The sequence below is a fragment of the Rhododendron vialii genome, chromosome 2a (genome assembly GCF_030253575.1).
Source record: "Rhododendron vialii isolate Sample 1 chromosome 2a, ASM3025357v1".
Lineage (NCBI taxonomy): Eukaryota > Viridiplantae > Streptophyta > Magnoliopsida > Ericales > Ericaceae > Rhododendron > Rhododendron vialii.
Window position 1 is genome coordinate 29,594,466 of NC_080558.1, and position 10,654 is coordinate 29,605,119.

At 41.6% G+C, this 10,654-nt stretch overlaps 1 long non-coding RNA gene across 4 annotated transcripts; it reads left to right on the forward strand.

Moving 5' to 3' along the window:
• Positions 1-6,673: 6,673 nt before the first annotated feature.
• Positions 6,674-10,073, forward strand: LOC131315900 (uncharacterized). Of its 4 annotated transcripts, none has more exons than XR_009196937.1 (6): positions 6,674-7,064; positions 7,224-7,332; positions 7,600-7,745; positions 8,385-8,495; positions 9,711-9,977; positions 10,018-10,073. It is a non-coding gene; the product is annotated as an uncharacterized LOC131315900 (long non-coding RNA). The 4 variants fall into 4 exon arrangements; XR_009196938.1 differs by having other exon boundaries at positions 6,674-6,955; XR_009196939.1 differs by having other exon boundaries at positions 6,674-7,332; positions 8,377-8,495.
• The last annotated feature ends 581 nt before the right edge of the window (positions 10,074-10,654 follow it).

The following is a 10,654-nucleotide window of genomic DNA, read 5'->3' on the forward strand; positions in this document are numbered from 1 at the left end:
TGAATAGAGAATAGTACATAACCTCTGCCAAGCTGCCCTGATCGACGAGGATGCGCCGAACATTAAAGCTTCCGATGCGAAGTATGATCACAAGGGCGTCATTGTGCGGGAGCTGGACGAGGTCAAGATCTTTCTCAGTGAACGAGATAGTCCATTTAGAGCTGTCGTTGATTTGGGCACGCTTGGTCTCGGGACCGACTAACATGACCTGTTTAGAAGAAAAGGCATCATTGAGCTCAGCGCGGATGACACGGGCGGGTTTGGCATTCAGGGGACTGTGGATGACGGGGATCATTTGAATTTCCTCTTCATTTTGGGACTCGGGATGCTGTGCCTGAGCCCTGATTTTTTCCTGATCGATAAGATTACCAAGGTGGCCAACAGCAACGAGCTGCTCCAAGTAAGACATGAAGGGCTTGCAGACGGTGGTGAAGTGTCCCTGTTCGTTATGATAGCTTCATCGGATGATCGAGTTCTTAATCTTCCCGTTCTTGGTACCAAGCTTCTTGTTCAGGAAGGAGAAAAAGGGCTGATCCTTGACCTGATTGATGATGCGATAGATGGGGACGGTGAAAACAATTTTTTCAGCGTTGAAATCGCTCATCTTCAGACCCCTTCTCGAAGATTGCTTGATATTGTTAACCTGCTTTTTAGGGGTCGAGATATGTGCAGCGACCAAGGTAGCTGCCGAAATGACAGGGCCCTTAACACTCATGGGCTTCCCAATTCCTCTTTCGATCTTGGACTCAATTAATTGGCACCGCCCTTCGATGCGGGTCATGAGCTCCTTCAGAGATCCAGGCTTGTGCCGAGCAAGGTCGTCGTATACCTGTTCATCATGCGAAGTGAGACCGAGCTTGAATCCTCAGGCCGATATAACCCCGTCACATCCCTCGATTTCATTGACAAGCTTCTAGTAACGATCGGCGTACTGGCAAAGCGTCTAGTCGCTCCGCTTGCACAATGCGAGGAGTGAGCCGATTTCCTTTTCATGCTTGTTACTAGTGATGAACTGAGCCATGAAGGCATCACAAAGGGAATCGAACGAGGAGATGGACCGGGCGGGCAGCTGGTTAAACCCTGTGAGGACTAGGTTCCCGAGGCTTACGGGAAAGACTTTGCACAAAAAAATGTCGTCCGAGGGCTCATTTCGGAGGAATAGAGACATGACGTGCTTCTATTGTACTAGGTTAGTGTAGGCCTCGGTCTTGCCGTCGTACTTGGCAAACTTAGGTTGGGTGAATCCTTTTGGTGTGGTGACTGAATCGATCTCTCTTGTGAACGGAGAGGTCATGAGTCTCTCAAGTCGGGTGTCGCGATGAGGTCAGATTGAACGGTCAGGACCGTCTGGACGCTCGGTCGCAAAACGCTTCTTTGGGGCGAGATAGTCCAACCTTTCTTTTCAGTAGAACGCTCCCTGACTTCTAGGGGAAGTGTTCACGTCGGTCCTTCCTGTAGCTATCTCGAGGGTAGTGCTCGAGGCCTCGGTGACTGGGCTTCTGTCATGGCCACTTTTGGGGTGCTTGATAATCAGGCTTTTTTCGCGTCCATTTTTTAGGCGTTCGCTATACCCTTTTGGTTTGGATTTCTAAGAGGCCGTTATCCTCCTTTGCGATTTTCGTGAAGCTCGAGGTAGGCTCAATGGGTCCCTTTCCGTTTCTGATTGATGGGTGGAGGAGGCGGAGACACTTCCGGTGTCGAGTCTCTCGAAGGAAGATCGCTTCCCGGACGCTCTTTGGGGTTTTGGGGTTAGGGGAACGGGAACGCTCCCTATGCCGCACACCCTTTTCAGTTCGGCCACCCTTCTTCGTTGGCTCGAGGCGATCTTTTTTAAAGGGCCGGGATCGGTGCTCCTCTCGGTGGCCCCCTCCATGGCTCTGAAAAGGACTGTGTTAGCTCCTTCGCCCACCACGGCTTCCGGTGGAGTGGGATGGGGAGATTTAGAGGAGGTGCGTGATCTCTGCCAGCTCGTCCCTAACGTGCCTGTCCCGCTCCACAACTGTCATGAGGTCATCGATCTTCCGCTCTAGGTGATGGATGTAAGTATGGAGCTCGGAGGACGTCCCAGGGTCTAGAGTGGAGGCGCCAGCTTCGATGCCGATGGACATGTGGTTCTTTCCCAAGACGTTGGGTCTGTTGGAGCCTAAGTGATGGTCTCCGAGGGGGCCGAGTCCGAGGGTCGTGTTGCTGGGTGGTGTATCTTGTACCGCCACCATCTTCGTTCCGAAACTTGAACGGAGTTTTTAGAAGAAGAAGGCATGGGACCTTGAGAAGGCGGCTAGCTCCCCAGCAGAGTCGCCAAGAGTCGCCAATTGTAGGGGTTCGACTTAATGGGACCTTGACCGTGGTTAGGGTCCAACTCCTTCTTGCGCTGCTCCGTGCTCCGGCTGCATGACCTGCAACAAGTCACTAGGGCAATGGTTGCCCAATGACCCTCTGACGATCAAGTTTGATCATGAGAGAAATGTATAGGTCTCGGGTTATGGTAGAATGGCCTACCTCTCTAGGTTAGAATCCCTTATATTTATAGACCTTTGTTTGCTTGGCCTCCAAGCTATAGTGCATGGAGGGTACGCTCGAGTAACCGCCTCAGGCGACGTCATATGTGACGTAGGTGATAATGCAGTTACAAAGCACATGGCCGGGTCAGACCCCAATGATTACTCTCGTGGCGTAATCGCATGGGACCCTCCTGGATTAACCATTTTCCTTCAAGTGGCCTTGGGGAGTCGAGGTTGGGTATGCTCCATGTTAGTAGACAGTGATAGAGCCTCGACTGGACCCTCCTTACCGAGCGACGTATCGACAGAGATTCCACGATACTCCTGATTCTCGCGCCATAGCGGGCAGGTGCCCTTAGGTTTCCTTGGTGAAATATGGCTCGGTGGGATCACCGAGCCCCAATTCCGGAGCTACTACAATTACACTACACATTTCCCATTTGGTCATTTAAATACATCATCAAGCAATCCGTCCTGCCACTAACCATCACATCACAGTTCAACCTTAAGTAATGAATGATAAACAATGCGATATAAACGAACCACAACATTATAATTTATACGAGTAGGAACAATCATTGAAAGAGATAGGATATGAGCTCAAATCAAAATGTATCAAATCCGAATCTCGTTCAATATAAATTCAAGGACGGCAGATGACCAAAGGGTCATTGGGATATGTGTTTCAATGTCATGAAGTGGTTTGGATCAGTGTTGAGGATGTATTTGGAGTGATCAGGGGTTGTTTGGAACAACCAAGGGTCAAGAGCACAAGACAAAGAAAAGCTGTCATGGAAGTCTATTCAGTTCGGGAACTGAGAAAAAGCAATTCTGAAACTGATTAGTTATGAAAGTCCAAAAATGTAGTCTTCGGAAGTCCAAAAATGTAGTTCCGGGACTGATTGGCCGGGTTTTTCAGCGCGATTCCAATTTTTGGCAGATTAATTCCAACAACAAAATAAAACATCAATCACCAAATTAACACACCCAATCGTCACATAAACATGTAGAGAGAGTGGAGAAATTCCTATCTCAAGTCCAAGAGCCGAAATCAAAGAGTTCCAAGTTAGTCCCAAACCCAAAATCTTTGAATCAAACCCAATACACCCTCTCCGAGCCCAAATCGACGGGAAACAAGTTATAGATTGCAATTATTTGATGGATTGGAGGTAGATTCGTGAGAGTTTGAGGTGTATGGGCTTGAGAGAGTGAGAAAGCAAGAGAGAGAGAGAGAGAGAGAGAGAGAGAGGGAGGGAGGGGTGTGTGTGTGTAGCATGATATGAGAGAGAGAAAAGGGGGTAACGTTTCTCCCCTTCTATACACACACATACATATCACATATCGCACTTACACCCATTAACTCTTAAAACACTTCATCAATAGCCCACAATAACCAAGTTACTACACAGAGCCCAAAACCAATATCCACGTCATTATTCATATTAAAATGCATAACTTCACATCAAAATTATTGAATAAAAGAATTTAAATCACAGGCCTCTACCATGCTTGATATGAGTGAGTTTTTTGTGATTATGTGTGTGATTGTGTGTGTAAGTATGTGTGGTTATAGAAATATAATTTTGTCGCGTTGGGATTTTCAACATAAAACTGTGAGCCTCGTATTGTGTGACTACTATATTTTCTTGCTAAAGTCGAAGCATAATCTTTACCAAAGCAAATCAAATCCAAACCAACGAACCAATGAAGTATTCAAATATTAGTGGCAGAGCACACTGATTGTCCAATATTAGAACAAAAATAATTGCATCAGACCTAAAGATATGACATCCAGATCTCTAGCCACTATTGGACAATAGTTTTGGCATTAATACTAACCTTTCCAAAAAAAACTACATCCCTCCATCAAGCTTCAAAAACTTTAGGGCCTGAACTACAGCTTAGGAAGAATTTTTTCCAATTAATTTGACTGAGCTCTGCCAAAAGAAATGAGAAACTGATTGCTCAAGGGAGAAACATCATAGTGAAACTTCAAGTTATCGCCCACCTTCGCTGCATGTAAGGCCAAAAAGCTATCTTCAAACATGAGGACGCTGCTTTACTCTGTAATTTCAATTTCCATATTCCATTCCACGCTCGTTTCATTCAGGAGGACACGTTTTGCATTATGCTTTTCCAAGGGAACCCTAAAAAATTCCCGAACATGTGCTTCGGACTTGAAAATCACCAACCTGTTGAGACGAATGGCCATTTCTAATACTTGAATCTACAGAAAAACTACACCGGACCTTGATACATGGGTAGTGGCAAGTAGCAGGCGACGACTCTCTACAAAAGATGACTCTCTGCAAAAGTAATTCCACCATTAGTGTAATAACAACCCCGAAAACTAATACTTACAAGCTAGCATAGTAGTGAAATATGCATTTTATATATTTCAGAGAACTACATACAAACAGACATGATAGTTGTGTTTGGTTACACCAAACAATACACTTTCATTAAAACACTTTCCGGTACACAGGTATACAAGACACCCGACACCTCCCTCATATTAGAGTTTTTGTCAACACTTAAATCACTCTTACACTCACTCACTCACTTTTGAGTGTCTCACTCACCCACTCTCCTACTCTTGGTGCTCTCACCACACCACTTATAAATGCCTTAACCTATCATATTTATAAGTACTACAAGAAGTTTCTAGACAAGGAAAAATCTAGAACAATACTTCTAGAAAGAGTTTTAGAAGTTTCCGGAGAAATTCAGAATACTCTATCATAATCCATAAGCTTCCGGAAGTGTCTAGCATGATCCCAAACACTCCGAAGAAGTTCGAAAGGATCTATAAGAGTTCGAAATATTTGTGAGAATTCGAGAGAAATTCGGACCATTCCGGAAATATTCGAAGACTTCTAGGAAGTCGGTGACTCTCAACACCTCTAACCGCCAAAGCTGAGACTGTGAATAATTAACCTAGTTGCAGCAGCTTTGCTAGAGGTGTACATGTGTACACATAGGTGCATACATTGCATGCATACACATTTTTGACCCATCTCGGGTTTCAAAAAATTAATCTGAGCCGCTCATTTTGTTCAAAATGGCTCTTATAAAAAATAAACTCTATCCAAAATCAGTAAAGACATACGAAACATCCAACTTTTCTTCATAAACTAGGCACATATTATGAAGCAAAGTTAGATGTTTTGTAAACATTTTCACTGATATTTGGTTGAGTTTATTTTTTACAGGAACCTTAAACAAATTTTGAATAAAATGAGCGGCACGGATCATTTTTTTAGGACCCGATATGGGTCCAAAATGCGTAGGTATGTAATGTATGTACCTATGTGCATGTACTCATAGACTTTTAGTACAATTTGACGATCACACCCCATTACATTATTTCTCCACTTGAAACCCACGTCAAGAAAAATTATTTGGTGGTCTTGGGGCACCGCCACGTAGTGTCCCAATAGTCCATGGAGTCCACCGCTAGGTGTATGGACTCCAAAAAATGTGTGGCGTCAAGGGTGTTGGGGCACCACTTGGCAATACCCCATCGAATACAATTGTAGAAATTCTTAAGTTATTCTTTTTTTAGTGAAACTAGAAAGAAGATTATTAGTACATACCTTTTCATATCTTTTATTTCTTAGTTTAAATGCTTTGTGGAGCTTTTGATGTGTTTTTTGTCGAACTAAATTATTGATTGTCATTACAATTGATTCTTTTCTTTATAGTTGGTAAAAGAATTTATGCTTATAAATAACCCCACGTTTCCAAAATTCAGGAGTTGCCACTGCGCATTGTAGTTTACAACTTAACACGCATGCAATAATTTTCCCTTTCCTTTTTCTATAGGGGTGTAATATGTCCTACCTTTATTAAAGAAGAACCAGTTTGGGCAATTCCATCGCTTGCAAATTTTTGACTGATTTGGACAATTTTGTCCTTCAATTGCAAGACATGTAGTGTTAATCAATTGGGTAATTTTGTCATTTCACATTTCCTAAGTCTGGATACGTGGCTTTACCAGGACCAAGAGGGAGAAATCCCCTTCAACTTTACTCTTTTTCCCTTCTTTCCCTCACCGATTTATACCCCCTCCCACTGATTCATACCCTGCCTCCACGCCATTATTTCTTCTTCTTCTTCCCCCCCCCCCCCCCCCCCCTCTCTCTCTCTCTCTCTCTCTAAGGAATGAAATCATCAACACCATCACGCCGGTGTCGGAGAAGGTCAGGAACGTTGAGTTTGAGAGATTTTGGGAATGGAAATAGCAGATCTCAGATTTGGCAAGATTGTCATTGTTCTGGCCTCTGTTCTTCTCATTTACTCCCCCATAGCGTCACACTCTCGCACACCACACCATCCACCCCAGCTTCTTACCAAAATTATTTCACGGCATCAGTGGTCGATGGAAAGGGTAAGTCTAGTTACTGCGGCTCTGACAAATATCGTCGTCTAAAATCGTAAACGTCGCTCGCTAGGTAAGTTCTTACTCAATGTGGGTTTCGATTGGCTAATTGTTGGGTTTAGTAGTAATTTGTGAGAGTGGGTTTCGATTTGTGAGAACCCGACTTCTAGAAATTGCATAAGGTATACAGATTTTCTGTGGTTGTTAATCCTTTCTGGTTATCGATCTAGGTTTTTGTTTGAATTTTGTTTCTATATATCTGATTTGCCCGCTTTGCATGCGTTTGTTAGTGCTAATTTCTCTGGGTATTCGGATTGTGATTGTTGGTGTTGATTTTGCAGAGAGTTAAAGTTGGTTCTTTGGTTCTTTGGTTGGTGAGGGGGGTCAGAAGCGGAGAAGAAGAATTGAAGGAACGAATTTGGATTGTCAAATCTTGATTTGCTTCTCTTGGTAAGATGTTACGTACTCTACCTGCCAGTTTGATAGTAGATTGTGTTCCAATTCTTCGTTTCAGTGGTTTGATTTTTTAGGATCTATAATTAAACCATCATAACTTGGGTTAAGATATTATGTAGTTAGATTTGGTGGAAATAGCTAGAACTTAACTTGAAAGTGCAGAAACTATGGGTTTTCGGTGGATTTCTCCGATTTATGTTCTTCGTTGTGGTTTGCATGTTGTTTGGTTTGGCTAATGTGGTTGCAAATTTTTTTTTTTAGGGTTTGTTGGTTGTCGATCGGAGGTTCCGTGAACGTATATTCTAGGGTTAGGATTTTGGTTGAAAGAAAAAACAGGGAAGAAATGGGCCAATAGTTGCTCATCTACAACTTTGTGGCTCCAGATTGAGGGTTCAGATATTCTAAAGGTAATTTTCTAAATTCTTTTTACATGATTTAGGCTGGATTTGGGTTGTCATTTGGGTGGATTGTATGTATTTTCGGTTGGACAAGGTTTAATTTTTGGCCATGTGCATTGGTTGCTGATATTAGGCTATGGCACATTACTGTAAGTTGTTACCCTCTACTTTCACAAAATCAACAAACAATACAAATACTTACAAAAAACAATACAAAAGACTTGAGTAACGACAAAACGCGTATAAGCAGTTTGAGTATGAAGTTGCCTTTGAGTCTTGGCTGTATTTACCGCCCTCTTTCAATTGAAGTCACATATCTGAGGGCAAAAGTTATGTCTCCCTGCCTAAGTGCAAACATATGGACCATATGGTTAGTGGTTTACCTGTACGTAGGAATGGTTACCATAGCATGTGTTGTTTTGCTGCTATATTTTCGAATGAATTGTGCTGATGGAGTATATTCAATTAGATGTTCAGAATGCTCTAACACTAACAGTGTGTTTTGGGATGAGATTGCTTGCCTTCTTTTTCTTTTCTTCAAATTCTCTTAGCTAGCTTTTGGTCCTAGGTTTTTTTTTTTTTTTCAAAGATGAAGATCTATCTATTATCTTGCATGTTGAATTTTTTTTTTCCCCTGGAGACATCTAGCTTGCTCCCTTGAGGAACTGAAAATCAATCATGAGCTCCTCAGCTGTTGCAATGACGATGATATGCAATGGGCTTCTGACAATGCACAGTTCACAAGAAATAATGCATCAGGTAGTTATCTAATCACTTTGCAAGATTTAAATGTATTACAATAGTTTCTCTTTCATTATTTGAAATACTAAAGAAGGCCTTTATTGGACAAATATGAAGAAAGACACACCTTTTAGTTGCATGAGTTGGAATTTCAAGGTTTGCATTCCATGCTTCGAGTGTGAATCCAGAGACCTTTGAGTCTTTTCCATTTTATTAATTTCAGTGCTTTCTGAACTCGAGATGGTATCACGAATATTTGCAGGTGATTATCTTGGCTCATTTAAAGTGGTGATTATCTTGTCTCATTTAAAGTTTTAAAAGCTATCACTGGTTGATTTACTTGTGTTTTCGAGGTGGTATCACGAATATTTGTAGGGTGATTATGTTGGCTCATTTAAATACTATCACTGCTTGGTTTACTTGTGTTTTTGGTTTCCTTATTAAGTTTTTATTCTGTTTGGATCCATATAAACAAACTATAGTGCTCCATGTTGGCATTTTTAGTGTTGTGTCATTCTCCTTTGCTTTCATTCCGTAATTGAAGGCTTCTCATTTTCATCCTCACTTAACTGAGTAGAAATTAATGATGCCATGTCACTGAAGCTGCCCTAATAAAGGACACAAAAACTGTAGATATCCCTATCATTGCTGTCCCAACTATCCGAGTGGATGAATTGAAGGGAATAACAGAAAAATTTGGTACAAAGGCTTTAATCGGTACTGCCATTAAAAGTTAGACTCCAGTAAGCAGCTAGACCAAGAATTTTTAGCACAAGTTGGGCTCATCACATTGCGTTAATTTCTATATGTTGTATAACAACCTAAGATCGATTAGTTGCTTCATGAATTAACAGGTTTCTGTGTTCCACCTTAATATATTTTTACTTTCTATGTCAGAATAGTTGTTTAGATGTCAAAAATTATGTCTAGAAGACAAAAAAAAATCATGCTCTACAGTTTTAGGGTGTCATGATATATATTTTTTGCATTAGACGTTAAACAGCAATAACATTTCAGTTTGATGATTGGCTTCATGAATTCTTGCAAAAATTTGTTACCTTTTCTGTTCACTATGTTAAGCAAAAGAGTTGGACAACTTTCCGCATGATTCGAGTAACAAGTTCACAGGATTGTTTTTCTTGTATTCTAGCCATTGAAGGAACTTTGGACAGCCCCACACACTAACATTGATTTGCACATATACTAGCTTTTATACATATTTGTATTTTGTAGATATTGAACTTGCAAGCAGAAGACTATGGAAGTCGAAAAGCAGGTGACAAGGCAATAAAGGGAATTGCTCCAATTGAGACCTCCTGACCACCGAGAATGAGCAGATTCAAGCCATCCCCAACTACTGCAACGATTTTAGAAATATTCAAAATTGCTCTCTTCAACGGGTATGACAAACATGCCATGGAGGCTGTTGCAGCTGAGGCTTGGAAATATATGTGCTTTAAATGTAATTATCTGCATTCTTTTTCTGCTCAACCCTATTTGGTTTTTGCCATTAATGACGTTATTTGCGTGTAAATAACAGGTTTTTGCCATTAATGACGTTATCTGCGTGTAAACGTTATCCTTGGGTTTACAATACATGCTTTCCCAAATTGGTTTTTTCAACAGGCATGACAGACGTATCTTGCACGTCGCGATGTACCTAGTTCAAGCAAATAAGCAAGGTAACCAAGCGGAACCTAAAGTCCACTCTAACATGTTGTTCTATTTGACCAGGGCGTCATTTTACAAAGAAAGGGAGCAACTCCTTCGACATTAAAGGGTTTGTACTAAAGGCAACTGGCAACTCATAAGAGAAGAGGCATCCCCCTTTGGAAGTGGTCTTACCTACTTTGATTGAAACAAGTATTCTCCTTTGGCAGTACTTTGATATGCTTTGGGAGGAGGGTTAGTTGATCTGAGCTAAGGCCTGGTTAACAAACGTATTTGGAAATGTAGTGTACTCCTTGGAACAAGGCTTTCAGCTGAGAACTTGTACCTGTTTATATGATTTCTGAGTATTTGATGAGCTACTGTTTTCTGTGCACATTCTTCCCTTCCGTTTTCGATGCATATTTGATCTTCTAAAATGGCCATTGTTATATCAAAAAGCTTGTATTTGGCCTGATAAGAAATTATTGATCATACAGTACGTGGCAAATCAAATAGCTAATTTTGCT